Source organism: Arvicanthis niloticus, chromosome 3 (assembly GCF_011762505.2).
Source record: "Arvicanthis niloticus isolate mArvNil1 chromosome 3, mArvNil1.pat.X, whole genome shotgun sequence".
NCBI lineage: Eukaryota > Metazoa > Chordata > Mammalia > Rodentia > Muridae > Arvicanthis > Arvicanthis niloticus.
The window spans coordinates 65,658,721-65,674,081 of NC_047660.1; the positions used below are offsets into that span (position 1 = coordinate 65,658,721).

At 41.2% G+C, this 15,361-nt stretch overlaps 1 long non-coding RNA gene across 2 annotated transcripts; it reads left to right on the plus strand.

Annotated features, from left to right (window-relative positions):
• The first annotated feature begins 2,949 nt into the window (after positions 1 to 2,949).
• Positions 2,950 to 14,034, plus strand: LOC143441722 (uncharacterized). 2 transcript variants are annotated; one of them, XR_013109364.1, is made up of 4 exons: positions 2,950 to 3,026; positions 3,683 to 3,748; positions 9,343 to 9,517; positions 13,050 to 14,034. It is a non-coding gene; the product is annotated as an uncharacterized LOC143441722 (long non-coding RNA). The 2 variants fall into 2 exon arrangements; XR_013109363.1 differs by lacking the exon at positions 2,950 to 3,026 and having other exon boundaries at positions 3,096 to 3,748.
• The last annotated feature ends 1,327 nt before the right edge of the window (positions 14,035 to 15,361 follow it).

Here is a 15,361-nt window from a genome sequence, read left to right on the forward strand (position 1 = left end):
ATGGGATCCAATGCCCTCTTCTGGTGTATCTAAAGATAAAAACAGTGTACTCATATAAATGAAACTAAAAAAAAAAATGTCTGTGAGCCGGCCTAGTTCACTATAGGTAGGTCTCCCTTGGACAAGTGGTCCTGGCTTCTCGAAGAAAGAATGCTAGGTGGGCCAGTGAGTCAAACCAGATAGCAATTTTTTTTCCATGATCTCGGGTTCAGTTCTGTCCTCCAGATTCCTGCCTTGAGTTTCTACCTTAGATTCCTTCTAGGACAGACTGTAAGTGGCAAGATGAAATAATACCTTTCATCTCTAGTTTGGTTTTTGATGTTATGGCTTATCCCCACAACAGAGACACAAACTAATACAAAATGTTTGTTTATATCCGCAGGCTGCCAGTGGTGTCAATGTTGTTCAGAGAAGCTTCTTTTGGCAGTGGGAAGCATTCAGTGCAGAAACACTTCTCTGGTCAAAGAACTAAAGATAAAAGAACTGTGAGCACTCAACCCTACATGGGACATTTTTATTAACCTCCTTGTCAAGGCTCAGGGAACATTAAAGAAGAAGACGTAGAACAAATATCAGAGCTGGGTGGTGGTGGCACACTCCTTCAATTCCAGCACTTACCTATATAAGTATTGACTACACTTATTGGGATTGGTATCTGTTGCTATGGCTAATATCTTGACCAAAACAAACAAACAAAAACCCCAACAACTTGGGAAAGGAAAAGCTTTATTTTAGGTTATAATTCCAGATGACAGTCCATCACTGAGGGAAGTCAGTACAGAAACTTGAAAGCAGCCCTGCCTGCTATTTTATCTAGAATTACCTCTGGCCAAGCAGTGCACTTCACAGCCAATGAGATAGAGCATGAACAAAGGAGATGCTGTTTACTATCTGTCTTGCAGGTTACCTTATACACATAGATTTCTTATACAATTTAGGACCATCTGCCTAGGATGAACTGGCCCATAGTAGGCTAGACCTCCTGGCAGTTATTAACAATCAAATTTCTAAAGACAAATCTATGAATGTTCCCCCTCAAATAGGACAAATATCCCCAATTGATCAAAATACAAAGAATACGGTGATAAAAACTGCAGACAGAGGTAGGATCAGTTTCCTCCAGGGACAAACTCCCACATAGGTTTTCCAATCCTACCTCTTCAGGCCTAAACACATGTACATATGGACAACACCCAATGGACTCAGTAGGTTGTATGTACTATATATATGTACATGTGTATGTGTATACATATATACATATATATATATATGTATATATACACATACACACACACACACACACACACACATATATATATATATATATATATATATATATATATATATAGAGAGAGAGAGAGAGAGAGAGAGAGACAGAAAGACAGACAGACAAATGCAGACTGGGAATATTTGGAGGAAGATAACACTAGCAGGAGCAGGGATGAAAAGGGGTGTGGTGCTGAAGTAAATATGAACAAACAATGATATATTTGGATAAAAATGTCATAAAGAACACATTACTGTGCACACTGAGTAAAACAATTAAGATTTTCTTAGTGACTATAATTTCTTTCCCTGTGAAAACTCTAATAAACACTTAATTACAAAGGAATGCAGCTAAGCACATGTGTGTCATTCAGTAGGACAACATAGTTTCCAATAACAGCACAGGGAAGCCATGCTGTGATGGGCATTTTGTGGCACTTGACAAGGTATTCATTTCCTCATACACACAATTTCCCTTTCTGTAATGAACTTTGTACACTTTGACATGGATTACTAAGCATTGGCAGCCATCATAGTGAACTTTGCAGTAGATATTACCAATGATCACATGCAGGAATGAGGAAATCAAGTGCAGAATTCATGAAGCAGTCTGCCAAATTCCCCTCAGCTACTAATTGGTTGGACCAGAACTTGAACCCAAGTCCTCCTCTCCTGAATGCTGTTATGCTGTTCCAGGAGGGAAGATTCAACAATGTTGGCATGTCTACTGAGTACTAAAGAAGAAACACATGGAAACCACACAGTGCAGGAGATTAACTACTTCAGATGCTCAACTGGATTTGCTTACCATGTACTCCATAAAGACTACAGGCATGCTCTGAAGTTCCAGTGTCTCTCATAAGACAAACTCATAGAGTCCTCTGACGTCTATTTGACAGCACATCCTAATAACAGCTTTCATGGCTTCTCTTGGGTATCTGTGATCAGTCACATGTCCTACTGCCAATGGGAACTGCTCATTTAGTTAGGAGGGTAGATGGAAGAGTGGAAGGCAACAAAAGCTCACTATGACATGCTACCTACAGCAGCTTTTTCTCCATCAGTTACTTGTTCCTAGATCTCAGGGTATTTCTGTATTACAAAAAAAAGTCAAAATATAGGCATAAATTTCACTTAGCAAATTAAAAATGCCCCATCTTGGACAACAAGGCTAAGCTCCATATCTTAAGCAGTCTTTTGCTCTCCAGTGCAGAATATAGATGAATCGTACTTGGCATTCCTACATGAATCACCACTGTATCTGACAGCTGTATATCAAATACCACAACCTTCTTCCTGGATCCTTCCCTGCTGCGATTGTCACAAAATTCTAACTTCAAATCAGCAATGACACACTAGGTGTTCTTGCAATTTAACTCATGAGCACTAGAGGGCAGCCAGGAGCTCAGTTCAAATATCAAATACTTCGATTAGACCTGGTGGCAAATTCGGTCAAAATCTTTTTTTGTTGTTGTTTGTTGTTGTTTATTGTTGTTGTTGTGGTTGTTGTTGTTTTGTCAGAACAAACACTGCATGTTTTCTCTCATATGCATGTCTTAGATTGTGACGTTAATGTATGCATAGATAAGAGGACCAATGTCATTGGCCAATGAACTAGAAACGGACCAGGAATGGAAAAACACAGATCTTAAGGGAGGGCAGGTGGGGAGGGAGGGAGGGGGAGGGAGGGAAGGGTGGAGGAAACAGAAAATAACAGCGTGACAGAACACAGGCTACAGGAAACCAGGAGGTTTAGAATGGTTAGCCACCAGTAGGAGGGGCACAGGGAAGGGGCTGTAACAGTAACTCTGATGGTTGTCTAGCGTTTTGCAGAGTAAATTTCCCTGTATGGAAAAAGGACTAAATGCTAGGGAAAGACAGATGAGCCTCAGAGGATGAGAAAGTAAAATTTTATGCCTTGGGCATGGGAGATGCCCTTAGGCTGGGAGTTCACTAAAATGATGTGAATTGAGTCTTTTATGGCCTTCTGAGTCCTCTTTCCTCTGTTGGTCCTGTTTAGATACCCATACCCTTACTTTCCAGCCACTTTTCTTCACGTGTCTTCTAGGAACAAAAAAAGAGTTCCTCTCAGGGGGTTACTTATGCTTTTCTGTCTACCCAAATGCCACCATCTCATTCTTTCAGAAGTTCAATAATTTAGATTTTATTTAAAAAAAAAAAAACAATGAAAGTATTTAAGATATAAGTAAGTTTTTAAATAACTATTTTCCTTTTCCACATTTGGAATATGCTAGAGCCTGATATTTCAAGGAAGGAAAATGTTAAAGATACAGAGAGTCTTCACAAGTGGTTGAATTTAGACTTACAGAGAGAGCAGAGCACCCACATGTTGGGATTTGATGGGACAGGTCCTGATAGGAAAATCTGCCCTGTGTGATGTTCTGCTTTCCCTCAGGATCCTTGTACAGCACAGCACAGGACTACAGAAGAGCCTTGCGGAGACATTCAACACTGTTAACAGGTGAGTTAATGATGTTTAGATCTGTTGTTCTTTGGACAATGTGTGTTTATACTTAGTGTTTTTCTCCATTCTCTTAGGTCAGATACAACCAGCATTGTCACCATTACTGAGATATCCAGCTATCTTGCTCTGTTCTCAGGCTTTTTAATAAAGCATCAGGCTTTTGCTTCTTAGATGAAAGAATATAAAGAATATAAAGTTTACATTTGTTAACAAAATTTTGTTGTTTGTATTTAGTGAGTTCTCTGAGTGCACATTGGCTTCTCTTCTCTGCCTGGGATTCTCCTGCCAAATTCAGAGAGGTGAACTTGCAGGATCCCTTCTCTCTGAAGTTTCTTTGTTGGTTTTTAATTTAGGAAGGCTTGCTAAAGTCACAGTGAGGCACTGGAGTCTAAGATCATTATTGATTAGGGACCCATGTGACATCTTTTTTTTTTTTTTTTTTTTTTTTTTGGTTTTTCAAGACAGGGTTTCTCTGTGTAGCCCTGACTGTCCTGGAACTCACTCTGTAGACCAGGCTGGCCTCTAACTTAGAAATCTGCCTGCCTCTGCCTCCCAAGTGCTGGGACTAAAGGCGTGCACCATCACTGCCCGGCCCCATGTGATATCTTATGTTACTTAGTGTTTATTTTGTTGGACAGAAAGCTAAAGCTCCATGAGCTCACACGCACAAGGCTCACCCTCTGTGGTGATGTAGTGGCTCTCTTTACTGACTAGCTTTGGTCTGGAGTCTACTCTTTCAGATGTGAAACTTGCTGTACCATGCTTACAACTTTTGTTTGCCTGGTGTGCTGAGCTCTCACGTTTGACTTTCAGTGTTTGATGTTCTTAGCTATGGGAGGTGTTTCCTGGAGTCACAGATAGTATTCTTTGTTAATGCTCCCAGGTAGTCTATGTTTTTTAATTGATGAATTGAAGCTATTTACCTCTTTTATCATAAACAATTTATGCAAATTACCTAGAAACAGGGGCTGGAACATACACTCACTAGTTAAAAGCAGTTACTGCTTTTGCAGAGGACTCAGATTTAGGTCCTGACATTCACATGGTTAATCCTTCCCTTCAATAATTCTAAGTTTCAGAATCTAATACCTCCTTCTGGCCTCCGTGAGCACCAGACTTAACACCCAGTACACACATATACATGCTGGCAAAAAGGTTGCACACATGATATAAAAAATAATCTTTATAAAAACCTATCTGGAAACACATTTCTCATAATTTCCTTCCCCATGTTGCTCTGTTTTGGGAGTGGACATGGAAAAAGCAACTATAGAAGACTTGAGAAACAGGTGTGATATATTTAATTATTTTTTATACAGTGCTGCAGATTCAGGCCCCATAAACATTTGATGTCAATGAGATTTCAGCTCACTTTACCATTAACATTCTACTCCTCACTTCTATAGCTTCTCTTTATGTGGGTTGAGTCTGTGTGTAGCGTGTTGGCAAATGGAATGACTTCTGATGTTCGCCCAAACAGAGAGACTGAGGAGGTGGGGGAGGTTTATCTTTCTAGATTCCATTGGCTGTCTGGATCTCACTGAATTCTCACAAGTCTCAATGCAGTCAGGTGCTGTGCTCATACAATTGCCCTTCCAAACTGCTGGCCGTGCTGACCTTCAGTACCTCAGGCTCAGTATTAGATGCAAAGATAAAGATTTGTGGGGCTAACCCAGTCACTACCAGTATTTTATGGGGTGAAATCTTTCTAATCTGTCTCTGGCTACTTTACTCATGCTGGATCTCCTTCTCTGAGTGTAACTTTCACCAGGAAATTATGACCTTTGCTATTCCAGATATCTAATCTGAGGTATGTGCTGTTACCAAGTGAAAAAGAAACTTTAAATTATTATAGTGCAAGATTAGCAACTGTAAAAAATACTACAATATTCTCTGTGGTCTATTTTTTTTTTTATTTTGTATTGGATATTATATTTACATTTTAGATTTTATCCCCTTACCCCATTCCCCTCACCTCCCAGGAACCCCTTATCCCATTCCCCCTTCTCCTGCTTCTATGAGGATGTGCCCCCACCTACCCCCACCACTCCCACCCCCCCCACCCTCGAATTCCCACACACACAGACTGTTCAGCCTTCACGGGACCAAGGATCTCCTCTCCCACCTATGCCTGACAAGGCCATCCTCCCCTAGATATGCATGGGTCATATAGTCATGAGTCGCTCCCTATGTGCTCCCAGGCTGGTGGTTTAGACCTGCGGAGCTCTGGTTGGTTGGTATTTTTGCTCTCCTCATGGGGCCACAAACTCTTTCAGCTCCTTCAGTCTTCTCTCTAACTCCTCCATTGGGAACCCCTTGATCAGATCAATGGTTAGCTGTGAGCATCTGCATCTGAATATGTCAGAATCTGGTAGACCTCTAAGGAGACAGCTATATCAGGCACCTGTCAGCATGCTCTTCTTGACATCCACATCAGCGGCTACCTTTGGTGACTGCACATGGGATGAATACCCAGGTGGAATGGTCTCCAGACAGCCTCTCCTTCAGTTTCTGTCCCACACTTTGTCTCCATATTTGCTCCCTTGAGTATTTTTGTTACTCCTTCTAAGTAGGGAGGCACCCATATTTGGTCTTCCTTCTTCATGAGCTTCATGTGGTCTGTGAGTTGAATCTTGGCTATTTCAAGCTTTTGGGCTAATATCCACTTATCAGTGAGTAAATACCATGTGTGTTCTTTTGTGATTGGGTTACCTCACTCAGAATGATATTTTCTAGTTCCATCCATTTACCTAAGAATTTCTTGAATTCACTGTTTTTAATAGCCGAGTAATACTCCATTGTGTAAATGTACCACATTTTTTGTATCCATTCCTCTGTTGAAGGACTCTGGGTTCTTTCCAGCTTCTGGCTATTATAAATAAGGCTGCTATGAACATAGTGGAGCATATGTCCTTGTTATATGTTGGAGCATCTTCTGGGTATATGCCCAGGAGTGGTATAGCTGTTGTCTATTTTTAACTCTGTTTTAAGACAAAGTATTACAGAAAACCACTTACCATAACTGTTTCTAAATTGCATGGACTGAGGTTTTACTTAGAAACACACTACTGATGCAGACCACAGATGCAGCATCCACAGTTGAGACCTTCTGGTTCAGGATGTGCAGATGCGCTTCTCAGCTGGGCTCTCTCCATCAGGGGGGCTCTGCTTAAGGAGCCCAAGTTTTTGTTTAACTTGTGCCGTCACTTCAAACACTGTGTCTATTTCCCAGAGAGCACAGTAATACTTTCCTGAATCCTCTGGCTGTAAGCCTGAAATGACAAGACTGATGGACTTGAATGATTTCTGGAAGACGGTAGAATAGCGGCTGCTCTTCTGGTTCCGAGAATCAAAAGAAAATTGGTGAATAATGAAAACCATCTCTCCACTAAGAAGCTGTTTGTACCAGAAAAGATGGTACAAGCTCTGACTTGTCTCATATGAACAGTCCAGGGTGATTTCTTCTCCCCACTGCCTGCTTGCTGTTGACCGGATCTGAGTCACTTTCTGGGCCACATTACACCCTGCAAAGTAATCAGAAGAAAGAATTAAAAGCTTATCCTCTTATAGTGTAAACAAAACACTGTTGGAATTGGGCACCTTAAGACCCAAAGAGAAACCTAACTAAAGACACATTCTGCTGGCTTCTCTCCAATCTCTCTTCCCCCTCATGTCTATAGGAACTGCCGTATGCCTGGGCAATGTTTCCTGTTTGATATCCTTAGTTATACAGAATGCATTCATACCAGAGAAAGCCAAGGCCACCAACACACAGAGCAGGCTCTGAGGAGGCATGTGGGTCATGTCCCTCTGTATGAGTGTGTCTGTTCTGCCTCAGCTCAGCTTAGCTATCTCTTACTGTCTGAGTGATAGGCAGTGTGCACATGTACTGCCTGTGTGTATTACATTACCTCAAGCAGGAAATGGGGTTTCGTGTGATCATAGGCCACAAGTTCCATCTACAGAGGTCAAATGTGTAGCTCACCACAGACTTTTACTTGCTTCCTTATCTTTCTTAGTAATCAAAAGAGGCAGGACTTAAAAGGGGGCTTCAGAAAATTCATGCCTGCTGAGGATGTAGCTGCTTTACACACATGGGTGTTATTCTATTGTCTAGTTAAGCTTAATAAAAAGTAATAAGTCCCTCATGGAACTCATGAATTTCCCCATGAAACATTAGGATCTGAATAATCTTCCTCCCTTAGTGGGTGTAATGGTCCATCTAAATTCTGCAATGAACAAAGTTAGTTTTAAATCACATGGTAAAGGGTAGTCCACCAGAATTATAGAAGATCCCTGTTTGTTTATATTCTGTAAAATAGTAAGAGGAATGAAATAATAATCTTTAGAGGCTAAGTAGATGCTCAGTGTGTCAGTTGTCTGCTACGAATCATGAGGGCCTATGTGTCATCTCCCGCAGTCACACACAAATCCAATTGCTGTGACTGCACCTCAAGTCTGAGCACTAAGAAACAGAGACAAGAGAATCCTGGAGTCTCACTATTCAGTCAGTTGGTGAACTTCAGTCTCAGTAAAAGCCTCTACCAAAACAATCAATCAATCAAATGTTCAATCAATAAAGGTAGAAAGCAATAGAGAAAAATACCCAATGTTGACCATTGGTTTATACACACACACACACAAACAAACACACATATACACAGACAGAGAGACAGATGAACAGAGAAACAGATGAACAGAGAGACAGAGACACATACATACATACACACATACGCACACAGAGAGACAGAGATGAACAGAGACAGAGAAAGACACAGAGAGAGAGAGACAGAGAGAGAGAGAGAGAGAGAAGAGAAGAGACAGATCAACAGACAGATGTTAACCCATTGCTACAAAAACTGATTAGGTTTTAAAAGTCTAACATCAAGTTTTATTCAGAAGACATGTTCTGTTCTTTCTAAACTGAGAACTATACTTATTACATGTCCTTGAAGTTTCTATCCCATTGCCATGAAGTATTCAATCTCACTTGTTAAATTCTGTGTATTTTTAATTTACAAAACGATCTCATAATAAGCTTGCTAGGTCTCACTGTGACTCAAGTCTCTCTGTGATTACATGTCCATGCTATACATAACCTATCTATACTTAAGGACGTGTTGATTCCAGGTGATTTGGTGGTTGAATTTTTGTTTACTGCTATATTATATTTTGAATGTCACTCTTCATCTTCCACTTGCAGCCATTAATCCAATGGATGAATTAAAATAACTCAAGAGGCAATCTGTCAGAAGCCAGGACCCTCGCCTCTTACCCTCACCCTCTACTTCTCCCCATCTGCACAATGTCCCCTGCAGCTTCATCTCCCTAGCAACCACAAGGTTCTACTTAATAGTTACAAATAGATTTTTAGATGTAAAGCGGTGTACCGTATCTTTTGAAGTAAGCAGTTCGACCGCCATTGTTTCAGGGCACAGGCCAAGAAGATTCTGTACTTTCTCATTACCTGGATCCCTCTTACCCCTCCCTTTGAAAAATGTATTATAAATAAGCACTTTGTGCCCAAATATATGACTCTTGACAAGCATTTGCTTCCTTGAGTCCATTCTCTCTCGCGCCCTTTCTTCCAGGTTGTAATCCTCCTCGTCCCTCACGAATAACCTAGGACCTGCTGGTCTGGTCAGGTGGTGTCCAAACGTTGGGGCTGGAGGCACGGATTCCTCCGGATGGAGCTTTGGCAGAAGAAGTGCGCGCATGTTATATTGAGTGAGACAGGATAATCGCCCGTGACCTGTCGTCTTCGGGGTAAGTTTCATTCCGTCCCATAAGAATGGGCCATTCACTGTTGAAGGAGGCGTCCTTCATAAAGGACCTCAAACAAAGTCTCAGAGAGAGAGGAATTAGGGTTAAGAAAAAAGATCTTACAAGTTTCTTTGTGTTTATTGATGAACAGTGTCCTTGATTTATGATTGATGGTCCTATCATACACCCCAAGAAGTGACAGAAGATAGGTCGTGAATTAAATGAGAAAATTAAAAGTGAAGCTGATATTATTGTTATTGTGATAATTTTTTGATATATTATTAAGGATATTATTGAAGATGCAGATAGAGATATAGGGAAATGATAATTTTTGTTTGTTGCTGACTCCTCCTCCACTCACCTTTGCAACCCTGTCTTTAAAAAATCTGCTTTCCTCTGTTCCCCCTGCCTTGCTGCTAAGCTTCATTCCTCCTCTTTTCTGCCACTCCCTCAGCCGACAGCTTCGGCTGAGGTCCCCAGGCAGCAGCAGCCGCAGCAGCAGCAGCAGCAGCAGCAGAAGCAGCAGCCCACGGCTCAGACAGTTTTGACTGCTTTCCCCAACCCAGAGCCTTTGAACTTCGGTGATGAAGCCTCCAATTTCACAATCCTGACTGGCCTTCTCTCACGGCACCTTCTGCTCCCCTCCCCATGCTTGCCTTTCCGACCCTCCCTGCCACTTTGTCTAACTCTCTTTCTGATAAGCGAGACTGCCTTTTTTCTCAGGTTCGTGAGCTGAGGGACATTCTCCGCCTCCAGAAACAAGTTTCGAGTTTCTCGGTCCTTTGCTCTTTCTCTGCCTCTCCTCCAGATTCCTTCCACCTAGCCTTTCCTGTTACCAGATCACAGGTTCCTTCCTTGCAGACACCCACAGCTTCTGATTCCGAGTCTTGGCAGACTTCGCCGCATCCCACCCCCCACCCCCCTTCCTGCCTTGTGCCTGCTTCCTCTTCTGGGGCTTGCATCTGAGAGAATGCACTGCTTGGTCATTTGGCTGCTCAGACCCAGGGCTCACCTTTACAATAAAACTTCTTAAGATCATCCCTGCTGGGAGCCAGCCCAGCCCCGATATGGGGAGAGAGAGAGAGAGAGAGAGAGAGAGAGAGAGAGAGAGAGAGAGAGAGAGAGAGAGAGAGAGAGAGAGGCTTCTTTCTTCTCCTCCTCCATCAGTCAGGTTCTTCTTGAGGCAGCCCCTATGCTACTATAGCTGACCTACAGTCAGTGATCCTGTGGCCAGAAACTGACATTTGTATCCTAGCCTTAAGACCAGCAAGGAGTTAAGTAAATAGCCTTGTACTATCCTAAAAACTTCTTCTGAGGATAAGAGACTGCAGGCTAGGGTGATTAACACCTGTAGCCTAACAACAGAGGATTGGCCTTTGTTCTATCTCAACAGGAACTGCTGGGCTCTAACTGCTGGGTCACAGGAAGAAAAGACATTTTAAAAAGTTGCTATAGAGTTTATTAAGTGTAAAAAGTATTTTATAAAAGCTATCTGAGGGGAAACGTGGAAAGGTCCTGAGTGGAGGAGAAGAGATTCTAACAAAGTAAAATTCTAAGTGATGGGGTCTTAACTAACTAATTGATTCCTAACTCGCTAATTTCTAATTCATTAATTTAATTAATTCACTATTCTAACTGACCATTCTACTAACTAATTCTCATCTCTTTGTCCTCAGAACTTATACATCTTTCAGAGTACATGGTCACATGTTACAAGATTCATCACAAGTTCACACCAAATTTCAAGTCATAAATTGAAATAAAAGTTTACAACATAAAATGTTTACATGAATACCCATTAGAAGTAATTATCTAGCTAGACATTTATCACCTGTCTAGCTCCATAGGTTTGCAGAAAGTTTGAAATTATAATTTAAGAAATTAATAAAGTTTTATATAGATAAATCTAGATAATATTTTTTCTGTCCTGGTACCTATAATAAATTGTGGATTCCTTTAGTAATTTATGCTAATTGTTTTATGACCTCTTGGAATGTGCTCTAAGCAGGAGAAGGTCCAGTTACTATCTCTCTCGGGGCAATTAATTGATAACACTCAATTCTGGCAGAATTCTCATTGCAGTTTGATTATGCCTGAGGGACTTAATAGCAGTCCTGTTATAAAAGAGCTTAATAATTATTGATATAATTTTAGGAATTTTTATAGGATTATTATTAAGATTTAAGAAGTTATCTATTTGCCTATATAGTATTATTATAAGATAGTACATGTTTGTGGATCTACAGAGATCTGCTACAAAGGGGAGTGCTATTGTTTGGTGATAGAAGTATATGTATAATAATAATAATAATAATAATAATAATAATAATAATAATAATAATAATGGGAAAAACATATTAATAACAGGAATCTTTCCTAAAATCATGTCCATCATAGCCTTGCTAATGGGACACACTTGTTCCAGATTATATAATAATCCGAGGCAAACATTTTGAGATGATTGTTTGCTCATTGTTAGCTTGTCCCATTATGGCTTTTGATATTTTAGTTTTGCTGATCTCATTATTCCTTGGTAAATGCTTTTCTTGAGGCTATCCATAATACCAGCGATCCTAATTATCAACAATGCTGAATTTGCTTTTTACCTACTTCTCCCTTCTATGAGGAGATAGCTATCCTCTCCCCTCCCATTTTTACCAATGATGGTGACAGACTCCTTGGGATTCATTCACCTGAAGCAGGTCTTACCCTTAGCTCCATTTCAGGAATAGGCCTCTGCCTTTTGGAACCCTCCATGCTCCCCCCTAGGGACTTGATTCTGGTGTGTAACCAGACATTGATCCTCAATGACACCTTTTTATATACCCTGGTATTCAATGATATATATTTTGCCTGTGCTTTTGGTTTGATCATATATATATATATATATATATATATATATATATATCCCAGCTTTTTATATTTTAGATATTATTATATAGTTGTTATTATTTTTCCATATTTATTTATATATGATTCAGAGTCCTTCCTTAACATTATAGATTGAAGCACTTCTCTGAGAACCAGGAGAGAACCTCTGACTGCCCTCACCCTGTCTGTCATACTAGGAATTAGTGCCATTGGTGCAGACACGGATATAGCTTCCTTGGTGACTTTCAATAATCATTATGCCCATCTTCAGTCTCTCATTGATAAAGATTTAAATAATTTGAGAGAATGGATACAAGACCTTAAGGACTCTGTGGTTTCTCTTTCTGAGGTGGTGTTACAGAACAGGAGAGGACTTGACCTTGTCTTCCTTAAGGAAGGGGGTCTCTGCGTAGCCCTCAGAGAAGAATGTTGCTTTTACTCTGATAAGACAGGCCTTGTCCAAAATAGCCTGGACAAAGTCAAAAAGAGGTTAGAGGAAAGAAAAAGAGCCAGAGAACAACAAGAGTCATGGTATCAAAATTGGTTCTCTACTTCACCTTGGCTTACTACCCTGTTGCCTAGTTTACTAGGACCCTTTGTTGGTATTTTATTGCTTTTGTCTTTTGGCCCTTGGGCTCTTAACCATCTCACAAGTTTTGTTAAGAACCAGATTGATGCTGCCATCATGAAGCCGGTTGAAGTTCATTATCATCAACTGAAGACTGGGAACAATCCAGAAGTGATTCTGCCGGAGACTGATACAGCTGCCAGCACCCCTGCCTCCCCCTATGGCCAACCCTTAGATTTCCACACCCTCAAGAAAGGTTCCTGGCATGCCTAGCTCTGCCCTCGTTTCTTTCGCTGGTGAGCCTGGCCTCTTGATCATCCCTACAAAAATTGGCTTTTTCCTAAACTAAGGCCTGCCTTTGATGTGGCCCTCTAATATCGGGGAGTCTTCCATTATGACAATATTACACCCCAAATGACAAATGGCTGATAACCTAGGCATTCACACAGGGATTAGGATGGCTGTGAGTTAGCCCAATGACGGGATTATTGTAGGTCCACTTCCCAGGGGCCCACCCAATGCAGCCAGAAAGGAGTGCGTGGTGCTGGGAGTGGGTGCAGCCTACATAGCCTAAGACAGGGTCCTCACCCTCCTTTCACCCACCTCAGGGTCCCTTGACATTGCCCATTGTCGATAGCCTAAAGCCTTCCACCATCAATGTGACTCGTCTCACGTCAATGTCTTGGGGTTATGAACTTGTCCAAGATCCCCACAATTTGACCTCCAAATTCTAAACTCATGTAGTTGGGATTGATCATAAGATGCCCTCTCCATCGAAACAGAGAAGGGGGAGATGTCAGAAGCCAGGATCCTCGCCTCTTACCCTCACCCTCTACTTCTCCCCACCTGCACAATGTCCCCTGCAGCTTCATCTCCCTAGCAACCACAAGGTTCTGCTTAATAGTTACAAATAGATTTTTAGATGTAAAGCGGTGTACTGTATCTTTTGAAGTAAGCAGTTAGACCGCCATTGTTTCAGGGCACAGGCCAAGAAGATTCTGTACTTTCGCATTACCTGGATCCCTCTTACCCCTCCCTTTGAAAAATGTATTATAAATAAGCACTTTGTGCTCAAATATATGACTCTTGACAAGCATTTGCTTCCTTGAGTCCATTCTCTCTCGCGCCCTTTCTTCCAAGTTGTAATCCTCCTCGTCCCTCACGAATAACCTAGGACCTGCTGGTCGGGTCAGCAATCAAAAGAATAAATACAAACAAGGTCTCTGAAAGAGCCCCAGGCCTCTCTATGAAATCAAATGACCTACAAGCAAGTTCACTGGGGATGTCTGTCTGGTATCTGAGGTATACTCCTCTGTCCATTTCACTACTGAGAACTGAGAGCACATCCTGGACTGCAGTCTCTGTAGTAAGCTGGAGCCCATGGGAGCCACAGCAGCCTGGGGAGCTCAGGATGGCACGGCTCTGCCCCTGCTCTATTTGCCACAGAGCAGGTGGGTGCTCTCTTGTTGCATAGCCACGGCCTCTGAGATGTGGCTTTGGAGTATATTGGGTTTGAGTCCTGGGCTGGACAATCAGTCTTATTTTAAATATTGTTTTGTCTTTCCTTGCAATTTAGTTAACTGACAATACTTCCTAGTGAAGATAAAGCTTAAGGTTGGTGGAGAGATAGCTCAACAGTGAAGAGCACTTGCTGCTAATGATAAAGGCAGAAGCTCAGCTTCCAGGACCCATTTGACAAGCTAAGTGACCTGCAAAACCTCCAGCCTTGAGGGATTGGACGCAATCTTTGGCCTTCACATGCACACAGGTGTGACTAACCTTGTATAATCACAAGTTTTCATATACTCACACAGATGTGGGTGCTAGCACAGGTGCCCATGCACACACACACACACACACACACACACACACACACACACACACGCAATCGATCAATAAAATATTTTAAAAAGAATAGAGCTTAATAATCAAAAATTATGAAAAGAAGTTAGTAATTCAGGAAAATTTGGATAATGGTGTGCTTAGTTCATAAGTGGAGAGGAAGTTCAATATAGAAGGAGAGAGAAAGAGAGAGAGAGAGAAAGAGAGAGAGAGAGAGAGAGAGAGAGAGAGAGAGAGAGAGAGAGAGAGAGATAAATACCACTGAGGATGTTTGAAAATACCCTTAAAGGTACTTATTGCTTCATGTTTACCTGGATTACATTGCTTGAGTTGTGTGTTTAGGTGAGGCTGGAAGTGGAGGACACAGAAGGTGTTTCAGGAAGGAAAGAGAAGGAGAAAATGAGGTAAATATGTTTTAATTAAAATAAAAATAATAACTTAAAAAATCAAAGTTAACAAATCAATCTGTGATCTGTGATAAGGCCTGAGGGGTCATCTCAGAACAAAACACTAGTCATTCTTTTTTGTTTTTATTTATTGCTTCATAAAACAGGTTTTTATGCAAT